The sequence below is a fragment of the Rattus norvegicus genome, chromosome 7 (genome assembly GCF_021556685.1).
Source record: "Rattus norvegicus strain SHRSP/BbbUtx chromosome 7, alternate assembly SHRSP_T2T, whole genome shotgun sequence".
Classification (NCBI taxonomy): Eukaryota; Metazoa; Chordata; class Mammalia; order Rodentia; family Muridae; genus Rattus; species Rattus norvegicus.
In genome coordinates this window covers 125196395-125216136 of record NC_141540.1, presented here as the reverse complement: position 1 = coordinate 125216136, position 19742 = coordinate 125196395, and the positions used below count along the sequence as shown (strand labels likewise).

At 51.2% G+C, this 19742-nt stretch overlaps 1 long non-coding RNA gene across 1 annotated transcript; it reads left to right on the top strand.

The window, feature by feature from the left end:
• Positions 1-3663: 3663 nt before the first annotated feature.
• On the top strand, positions 3664-19692 carry LOC148004907 (uncharacterized). Its single transcript, XR_015624907.1, has 5 exons — positions 3664-3694; positions 6171-6304; positions 11421-11662; positions 12941-13025; positions 18308-19692. It is a non-coding gene; the product is annotated as an uncharacterized LOC148004907 (long non-coding RNA).
• Positions 19693-19742: the final 50 nt, after the last annotated feature.

The following is a 19742-nucleotide window of genomic DNA, read 5'->3' as shown; positions in this document are numbered from 1 at the left end:
ACCACCCAGGGCTTTGCCGGATCTCAGTCACGTGCCCGGCTCCCTTGTTTAGTGGCTTGCCTGTCCAGCACCCAGAAGCCCACCCCAGATCCTCCCAGAGACCTTGCACGTGTCTGGGAGAAGCCAGAGGAAACCATTTCAATCCGAGTTCTAGGCTTGAGGCATTGTAGAGCCCAGCAGAGTCATCTGCCCTGCTGGCCAATTCCAGGGGCTCCCCCTACCCCTCTCCCCACCCCACACAAAGTATCACAGAAGTCTGTAGTCCTGGGATCCAGGCTACATCATCTACTGTTTTCTGGGGTGTCTGAGGCTTAGGTAGTGACAGATACAAGATACTTGCTGGGCACCAAGGGGTGGCAATTTACCTTAGCAGTGGCTGCGTACATTCACCATTCACGTTTACAGCAGTCCTATGAAGTCGGTCTCCTCATTCCATGCCTTTCCCAGTTACAGGCACTGAGGTCATGGGGATGCAGAGGCTGACCCAGGACACCCCCCCCCCAGCCCCAGCAGACCTGTGCTCCTGCACACTCAGCCTCTGACCTGAGCCTAAGGCAAGCTTGTGCTGTCTTCTCTGCTTTCTGACTCAGGATCTGGGGCACGGGAGCCTGAGTTCTCCCCATGTGCAATTCCACAGGGCTGGCTCAGATGCTACACAGTGGCTCCTGGTGAAGCAAGCTTGTCCCTGATTACAGCCACCAAGCTACCTTTGCCTTAGGGACAGGGAGGGGGAGGGCAGCTGAATACTGTAAGGCAAATGTCGCTTTGGCTTGTCCAACTGAAGACACCAGTGGTATTCTAAGGACAAAGGAAGAAAAAAAAATCCTTTCTCCAGAACAGCTGGAGTGTAGGGCCAGTAACTCGGCTTTGCCTGCATGCACTATTTGCAAGTTGGGTCTGGAAAGGCTCTACTGTGGTCTATCAGGTTGCCTGCCCCACTGGACACACCGTAGCACCCAGGGGACAGTCAGTCACTGGCCTGACACTCTCCCAAGAGGTGGAGCCTTCATTCTCAACAACCACCCAGTATCTTACCCCACACAGCTGATGTCAGGGTGAGAAGCAGGCCCATCCACCCTCCTACCCTCTGCCTCAGCCCACGCTGCCTGTCATGCCCGGATCTCTCTGTGGTTCCCATAGCCCTGCTTTGTAGCAGCGCCCAGTATGGTAGAGGCTCAGGCATGAATGGAGACAGAGCTGTGGCACAGTGGTTGAGTTGAGGCTGGCTAAGGGGCTTTCAGAGTGGGTCTATCATTTCGGCTGCACCTCAGATCTCAGCTCAAGTATCACTTCCTCTAGGAAGCCTCCTCCAGTTTGACCCGGGAATTTGCCAGGACAGATGGCCACGCCATTTCCCATAGCTAGATCTATCAGTCAGCCAGGGTTCTGGAGGGCAGGGACCACCCAGCCCTCAGTGGAGAGACACCCAGCATTCCACACTGGGTGGGAGGTCAGCAGCTCACTCAGATCAGCCTCTCCTGGCCTCTGTGCTCGTCTGTAAGTGGGTCACAGGCCCCCAGTCATCACTCTGTTGGGATTAAGCGGGCAGCACAGGCTGAGGGCTGCGAGAAGAGCCAGAGCTTGGAACAGGTTAGGAAATTTCATTTTCTCCATCGGCGCCTGGCTCGGAGCCTGGGCTGCACAGACAGTGGCGGGATTAGCATGTTACTGACAAACCCACTAATTATCTTTCATGTTATCCTGCTGCGACCTTGCTCCCTCTCTGCTCAGTGTGCCTGGGGAGGCAGAACCGGTGCGTCCCAGCATCTGGCATGTCCCGGGTGCTGGGGGGTGGTGGTGGGTGGGATGGTCTATGCTGGGAACAACTGTGGTGTGTTGCCTGGAGACCATCCATGGCAGAGGGTCCTGGGTGATGAAGGTGATGGAGCTGTGACAGAAGCCTCAGTGGGTCCAGATGATCCCTGGTCACACTGTGGATGGCTGCCTTAGGATATTTTAATCAGAGGTCTCTCTGTGGGGCAGGAGGGCATGGGAACTCTATTGCTTGCATTCAAGTGTCAGAAGTGAAGACACAGTTGACTGGGTCTGCTTCATCAAGAAAAGATGCTTGTCCAAGGTCATGTACTCTCCAGCAAAGCCAGCCTGACTTTGAATTGGCTGGGTACTCCTGAATTGTCTCCTGGCTTTGTCCTTAGGAGGGACCCTGTGGAGCTTCAGAAGAGTCCCAGTGCGTGTGTGTGTGTGTGTGTGTGTGTGTGTGTGTGTGTGTTGTAATGTGTATGTGGTATGTGCATGGCATGTGTATCTATGTGTGTGTGGTGTATGCATGGCATGTATGTATGTGCATCGTATCCTGTGTGTGTGGTGGTGTGCATAGTATAGTGTGTGTGTTGTGTGCATGGTGTGTGTTTGTATGTATGTGTGCGTGTATGTGTTATGTACATGGTGTGTGTCTATGTGGTGTATCTATGTGGTGTGTGTATGGTGTATGTATGGTGTGTGTGGTGTGCATAGTGTGTGTGGTGTGTGCATAGTGTGTGTCTATGTGGTATGTGTATGTGTGTGTGTGGTGTGTGCATAGTGTGTATCTATGTGGTATGTGTGTGTGTGTGTGTGGTGTGTGCATAGTGTGTATCTATGTGGTATGCATGTGTGTGTGTGTGTGTGTGTGTCTATGTGGGGTGTGAGTGTGTGTATGTTTACCATGGACTGGTGACACCACTGCCTTTTACAGGTAGGTGTGTGTGGATGGCATGGTGCTGGACCATGAGCATTAAACCCATCTAGACTGGGGTAAATTTACAGCTTTCTTCTTTTAGCAACTGCTCTCTTTCTTCAAGCAACTATTTTTCCAGGACTGAAGTTTGGGCCTCAGGCCTACTAGAGCCCCCTGTGTCTCCCAGGGCCAGGGTCCTGGTAGATTTAGGACAGCCTGATCCATCCAATGCTGAGCGACTCTACCTCATGGTCTCCAGAGAGGCTTCGGATTCAGGGAGCCTCTAGACTTTTCTGTGATCCTGGACCCTACTTCCTCTGCCCCAGTAACAGGGAAGTAAGAGTTCAGAGAGCCAACCCCTCATCAATCCTCATGTTCCCCAGGGCTAGAAGGGAGTTTTCTGACCCTCATCACAGAAGCTGCCTCCTTCAAGGCCAGGCCGTCTAAATGTCTTTCTATCTTCTGTTCCCACAGCTTTCCTCATGCTTTTCCTCTCGGTCTCCTCCTCTACCTGCCTCTTCTCCTCTCCTCTCTATCACCTCCCCTTCCTCCTCTTCTCTCCCCACCCCCTCCACCCTTGTCTGTCTCCCTCCTCCCTTCTCCCCCTCCTCCTCCACATTCATTCCCTTCCTTTCTGCATCCCCTCTCCCCACCCACAGTGCTCTCTTCTCCCTCCTCCCCCTCCTCCCCCCTCCTCCCCCCTCCTCCCCCCTCCTCCCCCCTCCTCCCCCCTCCTCCCCGTCTTTCCTCTCCCTTTCCCTGTCCTAAGTGTGGCTGACAGTCCTTGGCACCTGCTCCCTCAGCTCACCAGGACTCTTCTTTAGCTGTCTATGGCCAGGCAGGGGAGACCACTTCACCTGCTTGCCACCTCAGGGTCTTCTGGGTGGCTGCCCCTCCCTGTCACCTGCCTCACTAAGCCATTGTGGAGTCTCAGAAGCACCCAGTGAGGTGGCTGGTAGAGAGGTCTGTCTCTCACAGACCCAGCTGGCAGTGAAGCCAGCAGACTCCTGGTGGAAGGTATGGCTTCCTGTATCCATTCTTGGTCTGGTGCCTGAATCAGTATTTATGGGAATGGTGTTTACCTGCATGGGACACACACACACACACACACACACACACACACACACACACACACATACATTCACACATGTCTGTACAGAAACACACATGCACTCACACTAAAGGGGCAGAGGAAAGCTAGGGTCAGGAAGATAAAGATGCCTCTCTGAGAGGTGACCTTACAATTGAACTTGGACAGAGAAAACAGGCTCAACCTCAGAGGCAGGGCAAGCACTCAGGTCCCATGTGTAGAGAGGCCCGTGTGGCCAAGAGGGTGGCATTTAGACACAGAGAAAAACCATCATGTGGGTGGGGTGAGTGTTTGAGGGGATGAGGGGCTGGTAGGTGGAGGCCGAAGTCCCTTGTAGACAGCCTGCTCCTTTCTTACAAACTGGTATAGATTGCCAAGGCTGCGGAGTGCTGCCCCCACCCCCACCTCACCCGAAGATGCTGCAGGAGGTCAGCTCCTCTAATCTCCTGGCAAAATTGCCTGGGGCTCTTGAGGCTACTTCAGAGTTGCTCTCCCAGCCCTAGTTACAGGAAAGCAAACACATCACACAAGCTTCCCGGAGTCCTTGAAGGAACCGGGAGTTACAGCTCCCAAGTTCTGCACCACCTAGCCTGTCAACAGCAGAACTGCCAAAGTGAGCACCCTTCTTCCCTGGAGCGGCCTGAAAGAGGAGCCTGGTTGCTCAGGAGAGAGCGCGACTCCTGAATAAATCAAACTCTACAGCTACACTGTCCAATCCCTCAACTACATCGCCAGGCATGTCTCAGAAACTTCCAGTAAATCTCAGAAGCCACGGCTGGTGATAGAAGCCAGTGAGAGTGAAGGCTATTGAAATTACTCCTTGGTGCTCAGTGGGGGCAGGATACATGGCAGGGAGGGGCAAATAGCCAGGCTCTCTCACTGCTCCTAGTTTTTCAGTGATGGTCTATGTAGATCGAGTTGGCCTATGGGAATATATGTAGGGTAATTAACTGATATGAGAAGACCCAGTCTACTGTGAGTGGCACCATTCCCTAGACAGCGGGTTCTAAACTGTATAAATGGGTGTGATAGCCAACCTGATTCAATTAGAGTCATTTGGGAAGAGGGGATCTTAACTGAGAAGATGCTCCATCAGATTGGCTTGTGGTGCCCCCCCCCCTCTCATGATTGATTTATATGAGGACACAGGACACTGTGGGTAATTGCACTCCTTGGAGTACTTGTTAGTATTCCTTCTAGGCTCCGCCCCACAGTTATCTGTCAACAGCCAGCTAGGCCTGGCTTACTAGAAAAGGAACTGTTTGCCCTCTCCTCTCATTCTCTCTGAATCTCTTCTCTCCCTGACCCTTTCTCCCTTTCTCTCCATCCCCCTCCTCTCTCCATGTGTTCCTGGTCAGCTTTTCTTCTTCCTCTTCCTCTTCCTCTTCCTCTTCCTCTTCCTCTTCCTCTTCCTCCTCCTCCTCCTCCTCCTCCTCCTCCTCCTCCTCCTCCTCTTCTTCTTCTTCTTCTTCTTCTTCTTCTTCTTCTTCTTCTTCTTCTTCTTCTTCTTCTTCTTCTTCTTCTTCTTCTTCTTCTCTTCCTTCTCCTCCTCCTCCTCCTCTTCTTCCCCTTTTCCTCCTCCTCCTCCTCCTCTTCTTCCCCTTTTCCTCCTCCTCCTCCTCTTCTTCTTCTTCCCCTTTTCCTCCTCCTCCTTCTTCTTCCTCCCCCCCCTCTCTCTCCTCCCTTCTCAACTCCCCTTCCCCTTCCCTAAAGAAACTCTATTCTACACTATACCCATTGTATGACTGGTATCTCAGGAGGAAGGGATGCCTCAGCCTAGGTCCACCAAGGTACCCCTCTCACCTCACCATACCTGGCTCTGTCAAACATATCTTTGTCTCTCCTTTAAAAAAAAAAAAAAAAAAACAGAACAGAACAGAACAGTTGTAGTCCTGAGTGGTATAAGAGTGCAGGCCAAGCAAGCCATGAACAAGCCAGTAAGCAGCACCCCTCCACACCCCTTCATCAGTTTCTGCCTCCAGGTTCCTGCCTTGAGTTCCTGCCCTGACTCCCCTGTTGTAAGATGAAATAAAGCTTTTCTTCCCTGCCTTAGTTTGCTTTTTTATTGCAGTGATAAACCCCCATGACCAAAGTTGAGGAGGACAGGGGTTATTTGGCTTGTAACTCTCAGGTCATACTTTATCACTGAGGGAAGGCAAGGCAAGAATTTAAGGCAGGAACCCGGAAGCAGATAGCAATGGAGAGGCCATTGGAGGAGTGCTGCTTACTGGCTTGCTCCCCATGGTTTGCTTGGTTTTACCACCTAGGACCATCTGCCCAGGGGTGACACTGCTCCCAGGGTGCTGGGCCCTCCCAAGGCAAACACTAATCAAGACAAGACCTTACAGGCTTGCCTACAGGTCAATCTTATGAAGGTAACTTTTTCGGTCATGGTGTTTTCAGCTCCCAGCTCCCGACTGTTGATGTGATGTGGATCACCCTGATAGAAAAGAAGATAGGAAAGGCATGGTGGGGGTGACTGCTGAGCCAATGCAAGGCACGGATAGAGGTCAGAGGTTGGAGGTCACGTTAGAGGGGTAAGCTTGACATCTGAGGGGAAGTAGGGGTCCTGGTCTGGGGGCTCAACCTTGGTACCTCTGGCCTAATTCCTTTTCTGGTGAACTCCAAGTCTCTACCACATGCTGGTCCATCTCTTCTTTCTGTAAAATCAGCATGGTAGTAGTCGGCTCTCAAGCGATCCTCTGGAGAGCTCACTAGGCCTTAGCCTGAGTGCTCATTGATCCTGTCATCCTGATCTGCTCAGTCCTGGGTTCCCGATGTTGGGGTCAAGAGGTGCAGTGGGTTGGTGGGATGGGATGGCCAGCCTGGGGTCAACCTTCTGTTCCTCAAGCTCCCCAAGCCTTTCCAGGTGTCCTTGTCCTACCCTCCAAACAGCCCTGCCTGCCACTTGTTTAGGGTCCCTTGGTCCTGGGGAGCTGAGGGGTCCTCCTCGCAGATCTGATGTCTGACAGAGCGGGTAAATTGCCACCTGCTTCTGCTCCGCAGCCTGTCACTTCCAATTTAGTCATAGCCTGGGTAAAAATGTCACTGCCGTGAAGCCACTTCCTTCCACCGAGCCACCTCAGGAATGTGACTTGCTTCTCTGCCAACTGTTAGGTGTCTTCCTAGTAACCCAGTCTGGGCCACCATACTAGGCACAGGATGGCAGTGTGGCCTCTCAGACGCTGCGTGACCCCCACCAGGGCTACTTCCCTCAGCCTCTGCCTTCTTCAATGCAAAGTGGGCTGACAGGCACCTCTCCCCCACTTGCTCTGGATGGCACAGGGGTTAAGGACTTCCAGAGCTTTTCACAGTCACCCACTAAAACCTGACAGGGCCACATGGCTGACACTCACCAGTTAAAATGGAATTCCAGTCCACAGCTTCCCTTCCTGGCTCTGAGGTGAGCCCACTCTTGCACAAGCCAGAATCTACTGAACAAACCCTATCCAGCTGAATGCCTGGGCAAGTGGAGCTTGCAGCTCTGAGGTCAACATCCATGTTCTCCCATATCTAGGAGGGGTAGCTCTGACTGTGGGGGAGGGTGGTTCAGCCCCTCCATGCCAGCCTGTTTTTTAAAACAAAAACAAAAGCAAAAACAAGTTGAGAAAGGACCAGCTTGGAAGGACTCTCCATTCCTGGGTTCCCCAGAGCAGTCAGTTGACAGAGACTAGTCGTGGATGGAGGCTTCTAGGGACTAGGTTGCCAAATACTGACGTGGTTTTGCAGACTGAAGACAGTTCTGGGGGGTGAATTCGTAGAGGCTGCACAGCAGAACGTAAGGCACAACACAACGAAAATGCTCAAAACCACGTGTGTGTCTTACCACAACAATAGCTTAAAGGAGGGGTTGGAGAGATGGCTCTGAGAATAAAAACATTGGCTGCTCTTATAGAGGACCTGAGTTCAATTCCCAGCACCCTCACAGCAGCTCATAATTGTAACTCCAGTCCCAAGGGATCTGATGCCATCGTGTGGCCTCCACATGGTACACAGATACACACACGCACACACACACACACACACACACACACACACACACACACACACACACACAGTTTAAAATAAACTTGAGATTTGATCTGGGAAGACGGTTCAGCCAAGTAGTGCTTGCCTCACAAGCATGAAGACCTGAGTCTGATCCTTAGAACCCAGATGAAAAAAGAAAAGCTGAGGTCCATTGACAGGATTCCTGGGGTTTACTAGCTAGCCATCTTAACTGAATTGGTAGGTTCGGGGCCTAATGAGAGATCATGTATCAAAAAACAAAACAAACAAGGCAGATGTGCCCCAAAGGACACGAGATTATTTTCTGGCCTCCTCATGCAGACCAGAAGTAGAGAGAAAGACAGGAGAAGAAGAGAGAAAAGAGGGAAGAGGAGGTGGAGACAAAAGAGGAGAGGGGAAGGAGTGTGGGGAAGGGCTTTGGAGAAGGGAGTGGGGGAGGGGTGTGGGGAAGAGCTTTGGAGAAGGGGAGTGGGGGAGGGGTGTGGGGAAGGGGCATGGGGGAGGGGTGTAGGGAAGGTCTCTGGGGGAGGGCTGTGGGGAAGGAGTGTGAGGAAGGGGTATTCGAGCTGCTTAGCACCAAGACAGGCAGAGACAGAAGGAGCCTTTGGGAGAATGCCAGGAAGTCACCTGAGACTTCAGGGAAAGCTGAGGGAATTGACTTTTTTTTGGGGGGGGGCTCTGAAGGACACCTAAGAATAAGCTTTTCCTTTGGAGAGCAGAATGCCTAGGGTGCTGTGCTGACAGAGAAAATGGACGAGAAGGAGGCATATCATGGCTGGGTCTGTATGGGGATAGCAAGATGTACCTGTTAGGAGACAGGTGTGGAAAAGACCCAGGTCAGATTTACCTGGTGGCTTCCGTTCTCTAGAGAGAGTGAAGCCAGGTTGCAGCTGAACAGAGACCAGAGAGTGTACGGAGGCCTTGAGGGCTATCTGCTTTCGGTCTCATTTGTATCAAAGTGTGGCTTCCTCTTCACGCGTGAAGGTCGTATCAGAACTGGCCTGCTGAGTGTCCTTACGGAGACCTTCCCTAGCTGGGAGAAATGTGTGCTTGCATGCATGCCACTGGGAATCACAGCGCAGCTGGTGTGCTAGGCTCCGGCCTGCGCACACCATGTGTGTCGCCTTGTGAAGCATAGCACTGTAGCCAAAGGCAGGCTCGGCTCTGTGCACCTGTGGAGTGTCTCAACTGAGACTCTTCCCTGTGCAAACCTGCCGACTCCTACACAGAAGGGTGTGTGCAGCTCCTGTTTGAGACTTCCACAATAGCTGAGCCTCTCTGCAACCATCCAGATCCTGCAAACTCCAGATCCCCGCCTCTCCCAGCACCACCAGCCACCCTGATGGGGGAGGATAATGTGTTGTCTTCATTCTGCCTCCTGATTGCTAGTGAGGCGGTGTGTGTGTGTGTGTGTGTGTGTGTGTGTGTCTGTCTGTCTGTCTGTCTGTCTGTCTCTATTTGTGTGTGTGTCCTGTCTGTCTCTCTTTCTGTGTGTATGTGTGTCCTGTCTCTCTCTTTCTCTTTCTCTGTGTGTCTGTATGTGTATCTATCGGTCTATCTCTGTGTGTGTCTTCTCTCTCTCTCTCTCTCTCTCTCTCTCTCTCTCTCTGTGTGTGTGTGTGTGTCTTCTCTCTCTCTCTCTCTCTCTCTCTCTCTCTCTCTCTCTCTCTGTATGTGTATGTGTCCTGTCTGTCTCTTTCTCTGTGTGTGTGTGTGTCCTGTCTCTCTCTTTCTCTTTCTCTGTATGTCTGTATGTCTGTATGTGTGTCTGTCTGTCTCTGTGTTCTCTCTCTCTCTCTCTCTCTCTCTCTCTCTCTCTCTCTCTCTCTCTGTGTGTGTGTGTGTGTGTGTGTGTGTTTCTCTCTCCTGCCATATTTTTTACCCACATTCTCATCCTGTTGGGGATGATACTCTTGTTGCTTCTCATACCCACCCAGAAGGACATGATTAAGCCTTTGTTGAGGGCTGGCCTGCTCTTTCTCTCCCTCTGACTTGTGGTGGATCCCTTTGTTTTCTTTCCTTTCAGGAGTCAAGGTCCCTGCTATGTTGTCACGGATCTCTTTGCAGTATATCCATAGTGCCAAGCTTGGCTGCACCTAGGCTTGGATCAGGGAGTCATGGGCAAGTCTTATGCCTCCCAAGGGGCATCTGGAAACTTCTGAAGAGCCACGTAGTCTTCAAGCTTCCTAGAGGATCCATCCAGGCCTCTCTTCCCTCTGTCCTGATATCGTCATCTCACAGATGCATAGTGCTAAAGTCCTCAGAGTCCAGTAACTTAAAGAGACAGAATGTACAATGAGGATGCCCAGAGCTGGAGGCACCTTATCCACTAAGCATGCTCCCTCGTATCAGGGCCCTCCTGCCTTCTTAGCTCCCTATGGCTCCAGAGCTCTTGGCTTGTGGCCCCATAATTCAAATCTCAGACTTTGCCATATGTCATCATGTAGCTGTCTTGTCCCTGTTGCCTCCTCTTTTATAAGAATACGTGTCCTTGCATTCATAGCTCTTCCCAGTTGCCAAGTAACCTCAGTTTGAGATGTGTAACTTACAATGGCAGAGACCCCCTTTCCAAAGAAGTCAGGTTCTCAGGCGTCGAGGTTTGGGATGAGGCTAGCACATAACCTACGGGAAGCATCTATGGAGAGTCCACCCCCACTGACCAGCCAAGTGCAAGTGTCTATGGAGAGGCCTCCGCAACCATTGCTTTCTGTGATGAGATCTGTTTCCAGGGAAACCGACTTAAGATGATGTCTCCCCTATAAACTGAGGGTCACCTGGTGAAGGGGACAAAGCCCAGGCCGCCATCGGTCCTTCTGTAATGTAGAATATTCTCTTTCTTCTTGAGGGCCCCTAGTTCCTTAATGAAAAGATTGTTCTGGCTACTGTTTAGGGATCAGGAGTATCCTGTTCCCTGAGGGCAGCCCTCCGTACTGAGGTAACTCGGCAATCAGATCCTGCACAGCTCAGGGTGATGCTCTTGTTCCTGATGGGGTGACATCACGGCATCAGCCCTGGTACCCAGAAATCCAATGCTGGCTCAAAGAGTGGAACTGGGACTCTTGCCCTGCCCCCATATCCCAGAATAGCTCTGATGTAATTCATGGCCATCTATCTCTTGCCCCCACCAACAAAAGCCACTAGGCGAGAGAAAAAAACGGCTTTCTTTTCTAAAAATCTTTTTTTTTTTTCTGAGTTCTTTGACAGATACTGTGAGTAATTAATTCACAGCCTGGTGAGTGGAGGGTCAGCTGATCAGCTGGAGAGAAAGCTCCAGAGGGAGATAGAGAGGGGCCAGGTACCGCAGGGGGAGGGGAAAAACAATTGCCTGAATGCTGCTCATGGACCAGAATAAACACATGCAAATCCTGATAGTGAAGGGAGCCCTCGCACCCCACCCCACACTACAGCCTCAGAATGTGCATTGCAGAGCCCAGGGAACCTCTCAGGGTTGGAATGTCTTGGGCTAGAGGGAAGCCTGGAGACCGGTAGTGTGGGCTGAGGGCAAGGGTGTGCAGGGAGTCTTTTCGGAGAGAAACCACTTGGCATCTGCAAAGCAGGGGTAATAGCTCCTAACTGTAAAATCAATAGAAACACCAGAGATAAGCTTTGACAACTCTGATTATTTCTTTCCGGAAATTCCCCTAGGGGGTTGTGCGTTGAAGAATCATCCGGCGATGTGTTCATAGGTGCAGAATAAGGCAGTTCGGTCTAAATGGGGCATTGAAAGCAGCCTACGTCACTGGATAGAAACATTTGCTAAGAACAGCATCAAGCAGGTGTGTGCAAAAGAATATTGCACACCCGATAAAAGTCATCCTGCACAAGAACCGTTGGGAGGAGAGTGGAGAAGATGTTGAGCATGGCACCCGTTTAGGGAAGTAACCTAGGTAAGTGGGGGGGGACGGCAGAACTGGCCCCCTTGGGTAGCAAAAGCGAAAGTGCCCTCCCTGCGGCTCCTCCCATCCCCGCACTCCCACTCCCATATCCCAGCGAGGAGAAATCAAGTTTCACAGAGCAAATGGCTTTGTGTGTCATAGGCAGAATTGGATCTAGGGCCCACAGTCTCCCATCCTACGTCTTATCTACTCCCTCCAACTCCTCCAGGAGAAGGGCCCTGGAGGTAGTCATTACGCCTGTGCCAACCCTTTAGAACATTCTAGAATCTGGTTTCAGGAGACACATTTGGCTTCCATGAAGCGCTGGTCTACTTTCTGAGTGTTCTGTGGTTGGCACTGCCTGCCCAAGTGTACAGGCCTCACCTCTGCCTGGCTGGGGCCACAGAAGAGGGCGAGCTGTGATACAGGGGGTCACTCATCTCCCGAGGCCTTACACTGAAATGAGACTCAGCAACTATTAACACTTCCCATTTCCTCTGGGAAGAGAGGAAAACAAACACCAATGACCGCAGAATTGCCCGTTGGAAAGACTCTGACCACCACTTGCCACTGAATTTACAAATAGCTCATTAAGCCTGCCAGGCGAGCAGCTCCAGCAGCCACACGTGAGCCGTCTCGTGGACCTTCAGCCCTGGTGCCAGCTGGCCCAGGGAATATGGGAGGGTCTGGCAGAACAGAGGCAATGGCTCCTGGGCAACTCTGCTTCTCCACCTGGGGACACAAGGGTGTCAGGTACGGTTCTGTCCCTTAATGGTGGGGACTCAGAAACTCCCACTGCTCTGAAAGATACAATGCCGACTCAGGCGTGTGGTCCTGGTGAGGACAGATGTTAGCAGCAGGCAAAGTTTAAGATTCTTGGTTTGAGTCCGAATTCAGGAATAATGTGTGTGGAGGGGACGCTTGTCTTGGCACACGCATGGAGGTCGGAGGATAACTTTGTGAAGTTGGTTTTCCCCTTCCACCTTTGTCTGGGTTCTGGGGAATCAAAGCCAGGGCATCAGTCTTGTAGGAAAAGTTCATTTACCTGCCAAGCCATCTAGCCCGGCCAGTCAACACAGTTTTAAAGCCCTGCTGTGACGCCCTGTTCTTGCCAAGAGCCTAGCATGTATTGAACACGCCAGATCCACCAGCTCTCAACTCCCTCAGTCTCCAAGGGCACCAGGCCATGTGCCTTAGGGACTCAGGGCCCATGTGGCTGCTACCTTGAGGCTTGGAACCCAGCCCCCCAGTGTGAGGCCTGCTTCCTGCTCTTCACATCCTGTGTTTCAGGGACTTCCTGCTACGCTTTCTCCGTTCTGGGCCCAGGCGTGGGAGTGCGATGGAGGCTTCCGATAGACTTGGCTCCACCAGGATGGTGCGTCTACTTGGTTCTGTTGCAAGGGAAAAGAATGAATGAGAATGTGTGTGCGAGGGGGCGGGGTGCTGACGGAAGGCACGGCGCGGCAGATGGCAAAGGGGTGCAGGAGGGCTCGCCACAGCTCTGTCAAGGAAAGTGAAATTGTAAGTATGTAAGGCAAAGCTAAGCAGCGGGGAGAAACCCATCGGGATACGGTATGCTGTGCTTACCGATGGGAACACACTCTGAAAATTGGGTTATCGGGCTGTTCCTTGTGGGAATGCCACATACCTTAGTGGTCTGGTCGGCTGTCTAGATGGCTTCTTTTACAGTCTACGTGTGTGTGTGTGTGTGTGTGTACCAGAGAACGTGTGGGGACTTGCAGAAGTCAGCTCTTGCCTTCCACTGTGTGAGTCTCAGAGATCGAGCAGGCTTTTTAACCCTCTGAGACATCTCATCAATCAACCGTTACCCCACAAAAAGGAACCCATTTAAAAACGTACATGTGAGAAAATGTATAAGTACAATGATGGCTTCCCGGGGTGGGCCTGCAACAGACCAGAAATGACAGGGGAAATGTCACTAGAAGTCACCTGAACCTAAGAATGAAGAGGGAAAACGCAAGAAGTGAACAAGGCGGAGAACAGCCTTTGCACCAACGGTGTTACAACGGTAGGCGCCACCTGCCTATTGGCAATAGCAGTAGGTGCCACCTGCATACCACAGATGCAATATGTTCAGACGTACAAAGGAAAAGGAGTCGGGGAGGGGCAGATCGGGAACCAAAAATGAGAAATGGGGAAATTTAAAACTTGTGGAAGAAGAGTGAGGAAACATCACCCTGATTTGGGACTTGGGCTCCAGTGAGAATGTAGAGCAGAGAAACTCTAGACTCTGTCCCTGCCTGGGGAGAATGGAAGCTGGCCTGGCCGCTCAGAGACTCAGCTTGACAGTTTCCTTCAAAGCCGGATGCTGGCATGCTTGACAATCCAGCAACCGCTCTCCTGGTATCTACCTAACCGACTGGAGAGCTCGTGCCCATACAAAAACCCCTGCAGTGGCTATTTATAGAGCCATTATTTACAGTTGTCAGACCCTGGCTGGTAGGGGGATGGCTAAACGGTAGCAAGTCCTTACGGCCGAGTAGCATTGGGCCATAAAGAGGGGCGAGCTGTCAGGAGGAAGTGTGTGAGGCACCAGGCATGCTCACCTCATTGCTGCTGGTACAGGAGGCTGAGCTAGCATGCTTACTAGAGTAAGGCATGCTGCGGACAGGACAGGGACAGGGTGTTAACCAGGTGGTCTTTGCTCAGAGACCGGGTGGAGGAGGGGTGAGATGGAAGAGGCGAAGGACAGGAGACTTTGTTCCCTGTGCTATGGTGACAGTCAGTAGAAGATGATGGGGGTTGGGGAGGAGGCCTCGTGGGTAAATCGCCTGCCCAGCTAGCATGACGATCTGAGTTGGGATTACCGGAACTCATGCTACAAACCAGTGTGATCGTGTACATCTATAATCCTAGTGCTGTGGAGATAGAGACAGGAAGATCCCTGGAACTCGCCGCCCAATCAGCGAGCACCGGGATCAGCGAGAGTCTTTGTCTCAAGAAGTAAGGTAGACAGTGATGAAGCACACCTAATGTTGACCTCTGGCTTCTACTAATGCGTGTGCACACATGCAGCCCATTCATATGTACTTGCACACACACACACACACACACACACTTGTACATTCATGCGCAAGCACACACACGCACCCACATTCCTTAGCTTTGCCTGCTATCTTTTCAGGGCGCCTTGGGCAATTCCAGGACTGAGACAGGAAAGACAATGTGAGCCCAGAACATCTGTGTGTCAGGAGGTAAGATGCTGGACACACAAGCCAATGAAAGAGCTGCCAAGGATGGTAGACTAGTGTGAGCTATAAGGTAAAGCACTGATGCCCACGTGTGTGAGGCAAGCATGAGGCAAGTGCCCATGTACCCACACTACACAAGCCACAAGTAAATGAGGAGAGAATTCAGATTTCCCCGGCTGAGGATCTCCAAGATAACCACAGAGCTGCTCCACACTCAAAGGGTCTGGGGAGATCTTCCCTCCAGAAGTGGGTGAGGGACTCGATGGATGGCTTGCCCTCAAAGACTACAGGCTGAACAGATGAGAGGAGGGAACTTTTGGAGCTGGGGAGGTGGGGTGGGTGAGGACTGACATCTGCTTTATCAGTTACGTGATCAGGTCACATAGCCTGCAGCAACCGAGAAATGCCCCATTGATGGTATGTGGTCACCTCACCCTCATGGTCCCCCTCCTCCAAACCTGTACCCTCAGTTTAACCTTAAGAAAAACTGTCCTCAGTTAAAGAGCGGTCTAGAAAATCTCTGCACACTAAGCCTTAACACCATAAGGGCATCAGAAACAACGTCGGAGACACTTAGAAACCATGGGGGAGGGGAGGACAAGAAACTGTAAAGTGACCTCCTGGCAGGATCCTGAGGCAGTGAAGGCTAGGAAACCTGCATAAAGTGTCTGCGCTGGTTGACAATCATGTAGAATATATGTCCACTCACGGTGAGCCATTCCCCATGTGACAAGATGAATGACCGAGGAGAGGCAGCCTGAGGTGCACAAGAACTCCACGTCGGTTCCATGAAAAGCCTGCAAGTGCAAAACTGCCAGAAAGAAACACTGAAAGGCAGAGACCTGGATAGGGCGAGGGCTTCGGTGGGTAACGTGCTTGCTGAGCACCTTTGGGCTTCCCTTGCCAGCCAGCCTAACTACATCACTGAGTCCCGAGGCAGCAAGGTATCCTGTCTCGTGTAAATACATGCACAGAAATGAATGGCACCCGGAGACAGCTTCTGAGGCTGGCCCCTGGCCTCCACACATGTGCACAATCATGCCAGGAATGTAGTCAACCTCAGGTGTTGTCTACAAGGGTATTTATTTATTTATTTATTTATTTATTTATTTATTATCTATTTATTTCAGAGAGAGAGAGAGAGAGAGAGAGAGATGAAAAAACAAAATCAGATAATCTGTGTAGTTGGTAAAGACTTTAGATTGCAGAAGAAAACTCTTAAAGAATTAAGACTTAACACTAATTTGATTAAGGGGGTGGGGAATACAAACCACTGATGAGTCTGTAAAACCAAGCTGGATACACACACACACACACACACACACACACACACACACACTCACATACACATACACACAAACATACATGCACACACATACACACATACATACACTAACACACACATACACACATACATACACACAATACACATGCACACACACATACACACATGCATACACACATATATACACACATACATACACATATACATATACACACATACACACATGCATGCACACATATATACATACATGTACACACATACACATACATCCACACATACATACATACACAATACATACACACATACATACACACACATACACACACACACACACACACACACATCGTGTCATATTGAAGCTGTCAAAACTGAATGTGAAAATGGCGCCTGAGGAGCTGGAGAGATGGCACAGTACTTCGAGCGCCAGATTTGATTCCCAGCACTCACATGGCAGCTCACAACCATCTATGACTCTGGAGCATTTCATTACCTTCTTCTGACCAAATACATGGTGAACATACACTTGTATGTGCAAAACATCCATGCACAAAAAATAAAAATGAATAAATCTGTTTTTTAAAAATAGGAGAAGAAAAAGAAGCCAGAGAGAGTAAGTCACATCAGAAGAAAAAGAAGGAAAAGGAAGAACAGGAGGAGGAGGAAGAGGAGAAGGAGGAGGAGGAGGAGGAGGGGGAGGAGGAGGGGGAGGAGGAAGAGGAGGGAGAGGAGGAGGACAGAGAAGAGGAGGAGGAAGAGGAGGGAGAGGAGGGAGAGGAGGAGGACAAAGAGGAGGAGGGGGAGGAGGAGGACAAAGAAGAGGAGGAGGAAGAGGAGGAAGAGGGGGAGGAGGAAGAGGAGGGAGAGGAGGAGGACAAAGAGGAGGAGGGGGAGGAGGAGGAGGGAGAGGAGGAGGCAGCAGGAGAAGGCCAGTTACATGGCATGCAGGGAAGCACAGTGAGCGTGCGTGTGGGAGACTTCTCAGCAGAAACAATGCGATGAAAACACCTCGGCATGGCATGCAGAGAGACTTGAAATGAAGAACAAGATTCTGACAGGCTGGAATTAGACAGTCACCAAAAGCACTGTACAAAAGCAAGAGCTGGGTCTGGAGAGACGGCTCAGAGGAGAAGAGGCTGGTGGCTCCTCCAGAGCAACTGGGTTCGGTTCCCAGCACCCACAACTGCCTGGGACTCCTATTCCAGGGGATCCAATGCCTCTCCTGACCTCTGAGGACAGCAGGCACATACATGGTGTATAACCATGCATTAAGCAAAACACCCATACACATAAAATATAAAGAAATAAATCTCTTTTAGACTGCCAATTTGTCACTGTTAAAAATAAATAAATGTTGAGTTCAAGGCCAGCCTGGTGTACAGAGCGACTTCCGGGACAGCAGGATTGTATAGAGAGAGCCTGTCTTGAAAAACAAAACAAAACAAATCCCAAAATAAATAATTTTTTTAAAAAAGAAAGATGAATGAGTCTGAGATGTGCTCAGCGGAACACACAACATGGACGTTACCATTGGTCACCGTGTCACCTCCCAGCCCAGAGGACACGGGGTCTCCAGGAAGCACATGACGACTAGAGCTGGGTGGAGATAGGGACCGTGCAGTACGGTAGGCAGTATGGGGGTCCCACCAACACACACAAAGAGAAGTACAGCATGGTCAGGCCACTCCACTGGGGAGAGTAAGAACCCAGGCAGGACTCCGGAAAAGCCAGCACCCAGGGCCTGCAGAGCTCAGGCCACGCCTCCTTGCAGCTTCACGGAGAGTTGAAAAGTTACCAGCGCTGTACCTACAAGCAGCCCCTGAAGTATGACCCTGAGCAGTACCTGACTCGTGCCATGTTAACTAACGTTAAATAAATCACGGGATGTGAAGCTTCCTGCCGGCTTCCCCATTATCTCATTACAAACAGACCCAAGAACTTATCAGACATGCTAGGCCAAGGAAAAGCTCTCACCTAGACCCCATGGACAGGTAGACATTGCAGTGGCAATGTCCCCACCAACCTGTCCCCTGACCACCCACTGGTTGTGTCAAGGGACTGGAAGGCAGAGAACTCCTGACTACCCTGGGGCTTCAGCTCGGCTCTGTTCCCACTGGTCATATGGCCCCCTCGAACAGTCAACTTGTCCATTTTCATCACCAGGACCTGCTGTCCATCCGTCCTGTCTGCCTGTCTGGACCTGGTCCTGTACTTAACCCTGACTCCGGAGCTGCAGCGTTTCCCCGCTCAGTATGATTTGTCATCGGGATCGAGACTCTTGCATCCCGTCCGTTTCTCAACATTGGCCTCTCAGGTCTCTTTAGAACACCTTGCCTTGTTAGTATTTAAGCTCGAAGCAACAGCCTGAACTCTCTTCACTGTCAAGAGTGGGAACATTAGCCACCTTGCTCCCATTGAAAACACCGCACCATGTGAAATGTTATTGAAAACATTCTGACTCTGTGGAAAAAGGCAAGCACGTGCTAAGAGCACTCATAACACCAGCCCACCCTGTCCCCAGCACCCTGAATTGCTGCACAAAAGAGGTGCCCGGGCAGGTGAATGACTGGTGCCAAGCAGGCAAGTACACAGCCCTCCCCCTAATGTCTAACTTCCTGCCAGGCCTGGTGTGCACACCTGTCATTGAAGCCCTAGTCTGCCTCATGCAGTCAGCTGCACATGGCCTCAGAGATAACCCCTCCCTGAACAGATAGGGAAACCGAGGTCAGAGAGGACAGTTACCTGCCTGGGTCACACTTTGTCAGGCCCTCATGTCTCCAGAGCCAGCTCCTATTTGCCATGGCTGGCCCTGCCTTTCCTTGTTCAAAGCCATCTTTGGATGTCTGTCCGTCAAGGCACTGCCCCACCCACCTCCCTCTAGAGCCAATCTGAGTGGCCTCAGAGACACTGGTTTCCTCACAGCACACATTCAGTGTGACAGCACCAAATCGTTCCCCTGAAGACCCTGGTTCCAAGTGCCCGGCCCTCCTGTTTGTCTCCAGGGGTTTCCCAAGGCTACCCCTTCTCCGACAGCTACAGCGAGGTCTGGCCTTCACTTTCCTGAGGTCGAGGTCACTGGGTCAGGGAAGATTGTGCCTGTATCCTGGGGTCAGAGGCAGAAGCCTCAGGAGCTGACCCTGGGAACTAAGTCTTCTAGAGGTCAGAGGTCACTGTGGTTGCCATGGCTACCATTCCTGTCCAGCACCAGCAAGAGCTCCTGACAGAGTCCTCTGCATCGAGAGACTAGGGACGGGATGGTGACGTAAGGACGGCAGTCCAGAGAAGACCCCTTTAAATGTGTCTGGTGTCCCTTTATGAATCCTTGAACAAGCCCTCCTCGGGGTGTAAAATAAGGGAAACACAGGAAACTTAACGGGAAAAGGAAAGTATCCTGGTGCAGCACTCCCACCAGGCACTCATCCCTTCCCCGTATCCAACTATAAATACACGCCTTAGACAAAATTGAAATCATTCTATATTTACAGCCTGTAATCTACTTTGCTTCCTCGCCACATTCCCCAGGATATTAAATAACTTTTAGAAAACAATTTGAAATGGCCCTGCGGCGTGACATCATGGGGGAGCCCATCATTACGTG